Source organism: Rhincodon typus, chromosome 7 (assembly GCF_021869965.1).
Source record: "Rhincodon typus isolate 14 chromosome 7, sRhiTyp1.1, whole genome shotgun sequence".
Classification (NCBI taxonomy): Eukaryota; Metazoa; Chordata; class Chondrichthyes; order Orectolobiformes; family Rhincodontidae; genus Rhincodon; species Rhincodon typus.
This window is the reverse complement of record NC_063338.1, coordinates 82,859,898-82,868,392: the sequence shown is the minus strand read 5'-3', so window position 1 is coordinate 82,868,392 and position 8,495 is coordinate 82,859,898. Positions and strand designations below refer to the sequence as shown.

General features: G+C 45.8%; 1 protein-coding gene across 1 annotated transcript in view; it reads left to right on the top strand.

Moving 5' to 3' along the window:
- The window catches only part of LOC109927470 (inhibin beta B chain-like), a 14,757-nt gene that overhangs the window by 3,295 nt on the left and 2,967 nt on the right, over window positions 1–8,495 (top strand). The gene's annotated exons all lie outside the window — the stretch shown is intronic.

Below are 8,495 nucleotides of genomic sequence, written 5' to 3'. Positions count from 1 at the left end.
CTGAGTTAGTGTGCCCCCCTCTCTGTGTTAAACCTGAGTTAGTGTGCCCCCCTCTTTGTGTTAAACCTGCGTTAGTGTGCCCCCTGTGTTAAACCTGAATTAGTGTGCCCCCTGTGTTAAACCTGAGTCAGTGTGCCCCCTCTCTGTATTAAACCTGAGTTAATGTGCCCCCCTGTGTTAAACCTGAGTTAGTGTGCCCCTTGTGTTAAACCTGAGTTAGTGTGCCCCCCTGTGTTAAACCTGAGTTAGTGTGCCCCCCTCTGTGTTAAATCTGAGTTAGTGTGCCCCCCTCTCTGTGTTAAACCTGAGTCAGTGTGCCCCCCTCTCTGTGTTAAACCTGAGTTAGTGTGTCCCCTCTCTGTGCTAAACCTGAGTTAATTTGCCGCCCCGTGTTAAACCTGAGTTAGTGTGCCCCCCTCTGTGTTAAACCTGAGTTATTGTGCTCCCCTCTGTGTTAATCCTGAGTTAGTGTGCCCCCCCTGTGTTAAACCTGAATTAGTGTGCCCCCCGTGTTAAACCTGAATTAGCGTGCCCCCCATGTTAAACCTGAGTTAGTGTGCTGCCCTCTGTCTGTGTTGAACCTGAGTTAGTGTGTCCCCCGTGTTAAACCTGAGTTAGTGTGCCCCCCTGTGTTAAACCTGAGTTAGTGTGCCACCCCCCGTGTTAAACCTGAGTTAGTGTGCCACCTCCCACGTTAAACCTGAGTTAGCGTGCCACTCCCACGTGTTAAACCTGAGTTAGTGTGCCACCCTTCTGTGTTAGACCTGAGAGTCTCACCCCCACTGTGTTAAACCTGACTTAGTGTGTTGCCCTCTCTGTGTTAATCCTGAGTTAGTGTTCCCAACTCTGTGTTAAACCTGAGTTATTGCTCCCCCCTGTGTTAAACCTGACTTGGTGATCCCCCTCTGTGTTGAATTCTGAGTTAGTGTGCCCCCCTCTTAAGCCTGAGTTAGTGTGACCCCCTCTTAAGCCTGAATTCGTGTGCCCCCCTCTTAAGCCTGAGTTCATGTGCCCCCCTCTTAAGCCTGAGTTTGTGTGGCCCCCTTTCTATGTTAAACCTGAGTTAGTGTGCCGTTCTGTTTCAAACCTGAGTTAGTGTGTCCCCCTCTTAAACCTGAGTCAGTGTGTGCTCTCTCTGTGTTAAACCCGAGTTAGCATGCCTCCATTCAAACCTGAGTTAGTGTGAACAAAGAACAAAGAAAATTACAGCACAGGAACAGGCCCTTTGGCCCTCCAAGCCTGCACCAATCCGGATCCTCTATCTAAACCTGTCGCCTATTTTCCAAGGATCTGTATCCCTCTGCTCCCTGCCCATTCATGTATCTGTCTAGATACATCTTAAATGACGCTATCGTGCCTGCCTCTACCACCTCCGCTGGCAATGCGTTCCAGGCACCCATCACCCTCTGCGTAAAGAACTTCCCATGCATATCTCCCTTAAACTTTTCCCCTCTCACCTTGAAATCGTGACCCCTAGTAATTGAGTCCCCCACTCTGGGAAAAAGCTTCTTGCTATCCAGTCTGTCTATACCTCTCATGATTTTGTAGACCTCAATCAGGTACCCCCTCAACCTCCATCTTTCTAATGTAAATAATCCTAATCTACTCAAGCTCTCTTCATAGTTAGCATGCTCCATACCAGGCAACATCCTGGTGAACCTCCTCTGCACCCTCTCCAAAGCATCCACATCCTTTTGGTAATGTGGCGACCAGAACTGTACGCAGTATTCCAAATGTAGTCGAACCAAAGTCCTACACAACTATAACATGACCTGCCAACTCTTGTACTCAATACCCCGTCCAATGAATGAAAGCATGCCGTATGCCTTCTTGACCACTCTATCCACCTGCGTTGCCACCTTCAGGTACAATGGACCTGAACACCCAAATCTCTGTGTGCCTCCTTCTTTGCTTTGAACCCAAGTTAGCGTGCCTCCTCTGAAATAATTCCACAGAGGCCGGTATCCTGTCACCAAGTCACCCTTTATTTCCACGTGCATTGTAGTTGACACTGGTCCAGCTTCCTCAGAATGAACAGGATGTCTGACATTCCTGTTTATATCTGTCAGCCAGGGCTTCCTGATTGGACCAGTTTAACAATCCCAAACAGGGAACACGTATTCCATAAAGTCCACCTGTCTGTCCTCGTTACAATCACTACATCCCTTCCCCTCTAAATCTTGTAGTGTCACCTGGAGCATTTTCCCACTGGATTTGGCTCTTCTGACTCAGCCTTGTATACAAGCGGTGTATACCAGACTGTTGCCCACCTCCTGTGCCTGGACTGTCTTGGAAGAAATTCATTCTCTTCTTCAGGTGGCAAAAGTGTCGGGACTCTATCTACCTCAGACCCCGAGGTTTCATCGACACACGACATAGGGGGGAATCCCCATGGGTTCTGACAGCCTTCCAGCTGTTCTGACTGGCTGTGCCCCAATTGTGAACTTGTAGCTTTCATGTGGTCCATGTGCTTGTTCAGGACCGCCTCACCTACTCGAACTTTGTATGCCACAGGACCTGATCTCGGGTCGACCATGCCTTTTACCCATGCAGGGCCATTTCTGTGGTTTCAGTACCAAACTCCTGTCCCATGAAATAAGCTGTCTCTCTCATTTAGAAGAGCCTTGTGCCCAGTGTCAGCGTTCCTGATGCTCCAAGTCTGGGAAGATCAAATTTAAACTGGTGCCGGATTTTCTCTCCATTAGCAACTCTGCTTGAGCTATCACTGCATAGAACATAGAACATTACAGCGTAGTACAGGCCCTTCGGCCCTCGATGTTGAGCCGACCTGTGAAACCAATCTGAAGCCCATCTAACCTACACTATTCCATTATCATCCATATGTTTATCCAATGACCATTTAAATGCCCTTAAAGTTGGTGAGTCTACTACTGTTGCAGGCAGGGCATTCCATGCCCTTACTACTCTCTGAGTAAAGAACCTGCCTCTGACATCTGTCCTATATCTATCACCCCTCAATTTAAAGCTATGTCCCCTCGTGCTAGCCATCACCATCTGAGGAAAAAGGCTCTCGCTGTCCACCCTATCTAATCCTCTGATCATCTTGTATGTCTCTATTAAGTCACCTCTTAACCTTCTTCTCTCTAACGAAAACAGCCTCAAGTCCCTCAGCCTTTCCTCATAAGGCCTTCCCTCCATACCAGGCAACATCCTGGTAAATCTCCTCTGCACCCTTTCCAATGCTTCCACATCCTTCCTATAATGCGGCGACCAGAACTGTACGCAATACTCCAAGTGCGGCCACACCAGAGTTTTAGGAACTGGGACAATTTGTTGTTGAGTGTAGCTGTAGGCTGTTTCTTTAAGCCTACAAAGTCTGGACTGCTCTTTCTGCCAGACCATTGGATGATAGATGGTATGGAGCTGTCATTATATGCCGAATGCCATTCGACTTTAGGAAATACTTGAATTCCCTGTTGATAAATGATCACCCATTGTCTGCGAGTTCTGCATTTTGGAAAGCCAAATCAGGGCAGGACTTATACACTTAATGGTAAGGTCCTGGGGTGTGTTGCCAAACAAAGAGACCTTGGGGTGCAGGTTCATTGTTCCTTGGGAGTGAAGTCGCAGATGGACAGGGTAGCAAAGAACATGTTTGATACACTTGCCTTTGTTAGTGAGTGCATTGAGTATAGGAGTTGGGAGGTCATGTTGTAGCTGTTCGGACACCAATTAGGCCACTTTTGGAATACTGTGTTCATTTCTGATCTCCCTGCTATAGGGAGGATGTTACAAAACTTGAAAGGGTTCAGAAAAGATTTACAAGGTTGTTGCCAGGGTTAGAGCGTTTGAGTTATAGAGAGAGGCTGAATAGGCTGGGCTATTTTCCCTCGAGCTTTGGAGGCTGAGGATTGTGAGGAGTGACTGTTAGGGGTTTATAAAATCATGAGGGGCATGGGTACCGTGAATAGCCAAAGTCTTTTCCCCAGGATAGGGGAGCCCAAAACTAGAGGTCAAAGGTTGAAGGTGAGAGGTGAACAATTAAAAAGGCACCAGAGAGGCAACATTTTCACACATAGGGTGATGCGTGTATGGAATGAGCTGCCAGTAGAGGTGCAGGAAGCTGGTACAATTACGCCATTTAAAAGGCATCTGGATGGGTACATGAATGGAAAGGGTCTAGAGGGATATGGGCCAAATGCTGGCAAATGGAACTATATTAATTTAGGATATCTGATCGGCATGGATGAGTTGGACTGAGGGTCTACTCCCGTGCTGTACATGTCTATGAATCTACAATACTTCTGGGAGGATATGTAACCCCAAAGATGCTAGCAGCTTTTCTATTGTCATCTCTGTGTTTAACAAATGAACTAGTTGCAAATCCAATCACCTTGAGTGGGCATCCACAATGACTAAGGACATTAAGCCCATGAAAGGCCTGGCGTAGTTGATGTGTAACCAAGTCCAGGCCATTCCCATGAATGTGGGGGAGCAGCTGGCAGTAATTTTTGTTCTTGTTGGCACTCTGTGCACTGTCCCACCAACGCAGCTATGTCTGCATCTACCAGACATAACTTCTCACCAACGTCTTCATTTTGGACACCCCTGGATGACACTGGAAGAGTTCAGCCAGCATCTTGCAATGACCTTTGCTTGGGACAATCACTCTTGCTCCTTTTACAAAATGCCATCCTCTCTGGTGATCTGATCTCACCACGTCCAGAAAGGTTTCTGGTTTGATGGCCATTTTGCTTCCTCCATCACCACCAGCTGTTTTGGTTTTGTCTGGACTGGAGTTTTTTGCATCCACACTCTGATATTGTCAGTGGTGACAGGAAGGGTGTCCAGAAAGTTTAAAACCAGAACAGACTCTTCCAGTGGCAGCATCACCAATAGTGTCTGCAGGAGGTGGCTCAAGGCAGCTGCATTTGCTCTTTGGCTCCCGGACAATGTTCCAATTTGTAATTGTAAGCACTTAGAATGAGGGCCCGTGGTTGAATTCGACCTAAAGCTATGGTCGGCATAACCTTGTCCTCTTTAAGCAGCCCTAGCAGGGTTTTGTGACCTGTTACTATTACAAATTTACATCCGTAAAGGTATTGGTGGAACTTTCTCACACCAAAGATGACTGCCAAACCTTCCTTCTCTATCTGGGTGTATTTGCGCTCTGCATCAGCTAAAGTCCAGAAGTATGTGCTATTGAGGGTTCTTCTCTGTTGGGCCATCTGTGAGCCAACATTACCATGATACCATACGGAGAAGCATCACATGTCAGCACTAGATTTTGCTTGTAATCATAGTGTGTCAACACCTTAGATGATGACAGACGGCTCTTCACTTCCCTAAAGGCTATGTCTTGGCTACAAGACATTTCCAAGGCTGACACTTTTTCAATTGCAGATGGAAGAGTGCCAGGATAGAGGCCACGTTACATATGAACTTTCCATAATAATTCACCGAACCAGAGAAAGTCCTAAGCTGCTGTACAAGCATGGGAGCCAGGGCACCTTTGATTGCCCTCACTTTATCTTCCAACAGGTGTAATCTGGTCTTGCCAACTCTGTAGTCCAAGTAGGTCACTTGGTGTGCCTGGAACACACAGTTTTCCCTTCTAAGGCATACATCTGCCTTGGGGAAACATCTAAGGATTATGTCCAAGTTTTCTAAGTGCTCTTTATTGGTCTTCCCTGTTATTTACACATCACCCAGAAAAATAGCGACCTGGGGTTGACTTTGTAAAATGTTCTCCATCATCTGCTGAAAAATGGCACAGGCTGATGAGACCCCAAAAGGCAGTCTTGTATATTGGTACAAACCCTCATGGCTATTAATTAAGGCATACTTCTGGGAAGGCTCATCTAACCACAATTACATGTATGCATGGCTCATGTCCAGCTTCGTAAAAGACAGCCTGCTCCCTAGCCAGCTTTGCATATATATTCTCTATGCAAGGAATTGGGTATTTATCCACCTATGAGAAGTGGTTTACCATTTGTTTGAAATCCCCATAAAGGCAAACTGACCTGTCAGGCTTCACAATTGGTACAATCGGTGCTGCCCATTCTGCAAACTGCATAGGTTTGATGATTCCTTGGCTTTCCAGCCTCCTGTTTTCTGCCTGTACTTTTGCATGTAAGGCAAATGGTACTGGGTGGGCGTTGCAGAATCTTGCAATTACTTCATGGTCACGTGCAAGGTAGCCTTGGCTCTTTTGAAAAATCTCCGGGTATTTAATTAGTACTTAATTCAGGCAGCCATTTTCTAATGAAAACATGTTGAACCAATCCAGGTGAATCTTTCTCAACCAATTTCGCCCCATCAGGCTTAGTCCCAAGCCTTTTACTAGATTCAGTGGTAATTAACCAGTTGCTTCTCACATGAGACCCGAACTGAGGTTGTACCCTTAATCTGTAAAGGCTTCCAGGTGTAGGTTCTCAGTCTAGCCAAGGTCTTAGCAAATTTAAGGGTTGGAGTCCAGAGCAAATTTTCTTGAAGACAGTATCTGTGACATGCTGGTATCAACCTCCATTAGAACAAGGCAACCATTTAACGAGATGTTTATTTTGATTGATTCTGATTTAGATGTTGCTTGATTCAGGCCAAGTGGGTCTCTTTTGCTCTTTGAGTCCGCCTACCGGCAGCAACTACAATGGCTTCCTAGCCTGGATCCTGAAGAAAATGTTAACCGTTTAGCAAGGCTTGGCTTTATTTTGATGTTTTGCTGTAGGCTGACCTAGAGACCCTCAGTTCAGGGTATGTCATGACTGAAGCTATGCAATTGCCTTCACTCAAGAAGTGTTCCTCTAGCTCAATTGGTATGCTCCATCTGCTGCATTTTCTAATGCCAAAACCAGTTGCAGTGCTTGTTTGATGTCCAGTTGGGCTTCAGCTAGTAGGCACTTTTGCATGGTTATGTCATTAATCCCACATACCAAATTATCTGTCAGAATCTCATTAAGGTTTAAACCAAAGTCACATGTCTCTGCTAGTCTTAACCTTATCAAAAATCCCAGCACAGATTCCCCATTCTCAAACTGCTAAATGGGCTCAGTTACATGTTACTGGCAGTTTCACAGGCTTAAGGTTCTTTAGTCATTGTGGACGTCCACTCAAAGTGGCTGGACATGTATCAAGTTCATTCATCAAACATGGAGATGATGATAGAAATGCCGTGAACAACTTTTGCAATACATGGGCTCCCAGAACTGTTAGTCACAGACAACAGGCCATCATTTACCAGCAGGAAATTTGAGTATTTCCTAAAGTCAAATGGTATTTGGCATATAAAGACAACTCCATATCATCCAATGGTCTGGTTGAAAGAGCAGTCCAAATTTTGAGAACAGGCTTAAAGAAACAACCTGCAGCTTCACTTGATACCAAACTGAACCAGTTCTTATTTGATTATTGGACCACCCCTCATGCAACTACAGGGATAGCTCCAGCAGAGTTGCTAATGGGGAGATGACTCAGCAACAGGTTAAATCTGATCTTCCAGGAGCTGGGGAGGTGAGGGTGAAATGGTATCCAGAACTCCAACACCAGTCACAAGACCCCTCTAAGTGAGAGACAGTTTAATTCAGGAGTGTATTTTTTTTCTCTTATCACCACTGAAATAACACCACAAAAACCAGTATCCCATCACCAAGTCACCCTTCATTTCCATATGCATAATAGTTAACACTGATTTGGCTTCCTCAGAGCCAGCTCTCAGAGTGAACAGAACCTCTGACTCTTCTATTAATTTTCCAGCTCAGAGTTACTCCCCTGAAGTGAGATTCTGAATCCCTGCTTTTTTGTTCTTATTCTATCTTTTTTCTTGTTCTCTTCTTGCTACACAGCAGTAATTTGCTCCCACAGCACCTAAGTTGTGTGTGGTTAAGTGCAAGGACTCAGTGAAGACACATTCATGCAAATAATTTTACTGAATATTTCCACCACCAGGAAAAACACCCAGGTGGCTAGGAAAACTGTAACCTACAAAGCCCAAGAGCAGCAATGTTTATGTGACAAAAGGGAAAGGGGAGGCTAGGGATTAAATCAAAATAGAATTGGAGGGTAAATTAAGCACTCCACTCCCCACAGTGCCCACCTCTCTCTGAAGGCACCGAGAGCACTGGTGCTCCCTCTCACCCTTCTGTTTATATCTGTCAACCAGGGCTCCCTCATCAGACTAGATTAACTGCTCCAATCAGGGAACGCATATTCCATGAGTTCCACCTAGGTGATCCTGTTACTACATCTCTGCCCTGAATTAAACCCAAGTTAGTGTGCCCCCCGCTCTGATGAACCTGAATTAGTGTGCCCCCCCCCGAATTAAACCTGAATTAGTGTGCATCCTAAATTAAACCTGAGTTACTGTGCCCCTCTCTGATAAACGTGTGTTAGCTTGCCCTCCTGAATAAAACCTGAGTTAGCAAGGCCCCCGAATTAAACCTCAGTTACTGTGCCTCCCAAATAAAACCCGAGTTAGTGTGCTGTACACCCCTTCCCCGAGTTAGTGTGCCTTCCAAATAAAACCCGAGTTAGTG